The sequence below is a fragment of the Arachis duranensis genome, chromosome 3, assembly GCF_000817695.3.
Source record: "Arachis duranensis cultivar V14167 chromosome 3, aradu.V14167.gnm2.J7QH, whole genome shotgun sequence".
Taxonomy (NCBI): domain Eukaryota; kingdom Viridiplantae; phylum Streptophyta; class Magnoliopsida; order Fabales; family Fabaceae; genus Arachis; species Arachis duranensis.
This window is the reverse complement of record NC_029774.3, coordinates 84,879,293-84,884,457: the sequence shown is the minus strand read 5'-3', so window position 1 is coordinate 84,884,457 and position 5,165 is coordinate 84,879,293. Positions and strand designations below refer to the sequence as shown.

General features: G+C 43.7%; 1 non-coding gene across 1 annotated transcript; it reads right to left on the bottom strand.

The window, feature by feature from the left end:
• Positions 1 to 264: 264 nt before the first annotated feature.
• On the bottom strand, positions 265 to 368 carry LOC127746097 (small nucleolar RNA R71). The gene has a single exon (XR_008007717.1). It is a non-coding gene; the product is annotated as a small nucleolar RNA R71 (small nucleolar RNA).
• Positions 369 to 5,165: the final 4,797 nt, after the last annotated feature.

Here is a 5,165-nt window from a genome sequence, read left to right as displayed (position 1 = left end):
GTTGCTCTAATGCAACAAAACTGCAAGTTTCATGAACTTCCATTAGAAGATCCTTACCAGTTTTTAACTGAGTTCTTGCAGATCTGTGAGACTGTTAAGACTAATGGAGTAGATCCTGAAGTCTACAGACTCATGCTTTTCCCTTTTGTTGTAAGAGACAGATCTAGAGCATGGTTGGACTCTCAACCTAAAGATAGCCTGGACTCCTGGGATAAGCTGGTCACGACCTTCTTGGCTAAGTTCTTTCCTCCTCAAAAGCTGAGCAAGCTTAGAGTGGATGTTCAAACCTTCAAACAAAAAGATGGTGAATCCTTCTATGAAGCTTGGGAAAGATATAAGCAGATAACCAAAAAGTGTCCTTCTGACATGTTCTCAGAGTGGACCATATTAGATATATTCTATTATGGTCTATCTGAGTTTTCCAAGATATCATTGGACCACTTTGCAGGTGGATCCATTCACCTAAAGAAAACGGCTGCAGAAGCTCAGGAACTTATTGACATGGTTGCAAATAACCAATTCATGTATACTTCTGAGAGAAATTTCGTGAATAATGGGACACCTCAGAGGAAGAGAGTTCTTGAAATTGATGCTCTAAATGCCATATTGGCTCAGAACAAAGTGTTGACTCAACAAGTCAACATGATTTCTCAAAGTCTGAATGGATGGCAAAATGCATCCAACAGTACTAAAGAGGCATCTTCTGAAGAAGAAGCTTATGATCCTGAAAGCTCTGCAATGGCAGAGGTAAATTACATAGGTGAACCTTATGGAAACACCTATAATTCATCATGGAGAAATCATCCGAATTTCTTATGGAAGGATCAACAAAAGCCTCAACAAGGCTTTAATAATGGTGGAAGAAATAGGCTTAGCATTATCAAGCCTTATCCATCATCTTCTCAGTAACAGACAGAGAATTATGAACAGAATACCTCTAACTTAGCAAACTTAGTTTCTGATCTGTCTAAGGCCACTTTAAGTTTCATGAATTAAACAAGGTCCTCCATCAGAAATCTGGAGGCACAAGTGGGCCAGCTGAGTAAGAAAATCACTAAAATCCCTCCTAGTACTCTCCCAAGCAATACTGAAGAAAATCCAAAAAGAGAGTGCAAGGCCATTGATATAATCAATATGGCTGAATACAAGGAGGAGGGAGAGGACGCGAATCCTAATGAAGAAGATCTCATGGGACGTCTCTCAAGAAGGAAGGAGTTCCCTATTGAGGATCCAAAGGAATCTGAGGCTCATATAGAGACCATAGAGATTCCATTAAATCTCCTTCTGTCATTCATGGGCTCTGAAGATTATTCTTCCTCTGAAGAGGATGAAGATGTAACTGGAGAGCAAATTGCTCAATATCTAGGAGCCATCATGAAGCTGAATGCCAAGTTATTTGGTAATGAGACTTAGGAAGGTGAACCTCCCTTGCTCATTAGTGAACTTGATACATGGGTTCAGCAAACTTTACCTCAAAAGAAACAAGATCCTGGGAAATTCTTAATACCCTGTCCCATAGGCACCATGACCTTTGAAAAAGCTCTGTGTGACCTAGGGTCAGGCATAAATCTTATGCCACTCTCTATAATGGAGAAGCTGGGGATCATTGAGGTACAGCCTGCCTTATTCTCATTACAATTGGCAAACAAGTCAGTAAGACAAGCTTATGGATTAGTAGAGGACGTGTTGGTAAAGGTTAAAGGCCTTTACATTCCTGTTGATTTCATAATCTTAGACACTAGGAAGGAGGAGGATGAATGCATCATCCTTGGAAGACCTTTCCTAGCCACAGCAGAAGCTGTGATAGATGTTCACAGAGGAAAATTAGTCCTTCAATTGAATGGGGACTACCTTGTGTTTAAGGCACACGGCTATCCTTCTGTAACAAGGGAGAGTAAGCATACAGAGCTTCTCTCAGTACAGAGTCAAACAGAGCCCCCACAATCAAACTCTAAGTTTAGTGTTGGGAGGCCACAACCAAACTCTAAGTTTGGTGTTAAGTTTGGTGTTGGAACTATACAACATTGACCTGATCACCTGTGAGGCTCCATGAGAGCCCACTATCAAGCTATTGACAATAAAGAAGCGCTTATTGGGAGGTAACCCAATTTTTATTTATCTAATTTTATTTTTTATTTTATTGTTTTTTTTATGTTTTATTAGGTACATGATCATGTGGAGTCATGAAAAAATTTTTAAAATTAAAAAATAGAATCAAACACAGCAGAAGAAAAATCACACCTTGGAGGAAGGACTTACTGGCGTTTAAACGCCAGTAAGGAGCATCTGGCTGGCGTTCAATGCCAGAACAGAGCATGGATCTGGCGCTGAACGCCAGAAACAAGAAACATCCCGGTGTTCAAACGCCAGGAATGCACCCTGAGGAGAGCTGGCGCTGAACGCCAGAAACAAGCATGGAAGTGGCGTTCAACGCCAGAAACATGCTACACATGGGCGTTGAACGCCCAGAACATGCATCACTTCGGCATTTAAACGCCAGAATTGCATGGAAAGGCCTTTTACATGCCTAATTGGTGCAGGGATGTAAATCCTTGACACCTCAGGATCTGTGGACCCCCCAGGATCCCCACCTACCCTATTCTCCCCTCTTCTCAACATTCATCCTGTCTTTCCAATAAACACTCTTCCCCAAAACCCTTCACCAATCACCTCAATCTCTCTTCCTAATTACCCCCTTCACCACTCACATCCATCCACTCTTCCCCATAAACCCCACCTACCTTCAAAATTTAAAATTTCTTTCCCACCCAAACCCACCCTAAATGGCCGAACCTACTCCCTCTCCTCCATATTTTCTTCTTCTTCTTCTCTTCTTTCATCTCTTGCTCGAGGGCGAGCAATATTCTAAGTTTGGTGTGGTAAAAGCATAGCCTTTTGTTTTTCCATAACCATTGATGGCACCTAAGGCTGGAGAATCCTCTAGAAAAGGGAAAGGGAAGACAAAAGCTTCCACCTCTGAGTCATAGAAGATGGAAAGATTCATCTCAAAAGCCCATCAAGACCACTTTTATGATGTTGTGGCCAAGAAGAAGGTGATCCCCGAGGTCCCTTTCAAGCTCAAGAAAAATGAGTATCCGGAGATCCAACATGAGATCCAAAGAAGAGGTTGGAAAGTTCTAACCAACCCCATCCAACAAGTCAGAAACTTAATGGTTCAAGAGTTCTATGCCAATGCATGGATCACTAGGAACCATGATCAAAGTAAGAACCCAAACCCAAAGAATTATCTTACAATGGTTCGGGGGAAATACTTAGATTTTAGTCCGGAAAATGTGAGGTTGGCGTTCAACTTGCCCATGATGCAAGGAGATGCACGCCCCTACACTAGAAGGGTCAACTTTAATCAAAGGTTGGACCAAGTCCTTATGGACATATGTGTGGAAAGAGCTCAATGGAAAAGAGATTCCAAAGACAAGCCGGTTCAACTAAGAAGACTGGACCTCAAGCCTGTGGCTAGAGGATGGTTGGAGTTCATCCAACGCTCCCTCGTCCCCACTAGCAACCGATCTGAAGTTACTGTGGATCGGGCCATCATGATTCATACCATCATGATTGGAGAGGAAGTAGAAGTTCATGAAGTCATCTCCCATGAATTCTACAAAATAGCCGATAAGCCCTCTACTTTGGCAAGGCTAGCATTTCCTCATCTTATTTGCCATCTATGTTACTCAACTGGAGTTATCATAGAAGGAGACATCCTCATTGAGGAGGACAAGCCCATCACTAAGAAAAGGATGGAGCAAACAAGAGAGCCCACTCATGGAACCTAAGAGACGCATAAGGAAGCTCATCACCAAGAAATTCCGGAGATGCCTTAAGGGATGCACTTTCCTCCCAACAACTATTGGGAACAACTCAACACTTCCTTAGAAGATTTGAGTTACAATGTGAATCAATTAAGGGTGGAACATCAAGAGCACTCCATCATTCTCCATGAAATTAGAGAAAATCAAAGAGCAATGAGGGAGGAGCAACAAAGGCAAGGAAGGGACATAGAAGAGCTTAAGGACATCATTGGTCCTTCAAGAAGAAGACGCCACTAAGGTGGATTCATTCCTTGTTCTTATTTTTCTGTTTTTCATTTTTATCTATGTTTTGTGTCTCTACTTCATGATCATTAGTATATAGTAACTGTTCATACCCTGACCGGGCTCCTCCAACTCGGCAAATTCATAAAAGGTCCGACCTCGTCCTAAGGCTCACGCCTAAAGGTCGGACCTCGGACAATAAAGCAAGGAAGGCCCATCAAAAGGAACGCAGCCCAAAACCTAAAGACCGAAAAGGCCTAGAAAAGGCATTCTACACATATCTGCTTGGACCCATGCTAACTTAAGCATCGGAGTGTCATTGCAGGTACAACCACCAACCACTCAGCATATCAAGCTCGGGTCATCAATTCCCCCACCTCGGGCCTCTCTAAAAGACGACCGAGCTGCACGTTTCAGGTAACCCTCGGAACATTGGCGCCATTGCCGGGGACCCTGGAAGTCATCCCTCTACCATGGCGGACGACCCCTCCAACAATGACCGCGCGGCATCAGGACAAGAGGAGGAAGTTGACACCGGAGAACGACCGGACAGCCCTCTATCACCACGCACTCCAGGAGGAAACAAACAGAATCGCCCAAAGACATCACTCCCAAACAAAGATCCACAAATTTCCGAAAAAGAGAAGAGCTCGGAAATTCTAGAAGCAGTCCGGGCACAACAAAAGCGGCTGAAACAACTCGAAGAGGACATAAAAAAGCAGAAAGGAACTGAACAAGATCTGAGAAGGGAGACTCGAAAGCGCAGAGAATTAGAAGAAAAACTACGGAAAATAGAGGCCAACCTGAAAGACCGGACAAAACGCGGCACCACCCCCGAAGGCAACCATGATCCCTTCACGCAAGAGATCAAGGTACCGCGAAACTTCAAACCACCAGATATGGATCTTTACGACGGCACCACCGATCCAAGTCACCACCTCAGCAACTTCAGAAGCAGAATGTACCTAGTCGACGCCTCCGACGCGATTCGGTGCAAAGCCTTCCCCACCACTCTCACCAAGGCAGCCATGAAGTGGTTCGACAACCTGCCACCAAGATCAATCACCAGCTTCGAAGACCTAACCAAAAAATTCCTAACAAGGTTCTCTATTCAAA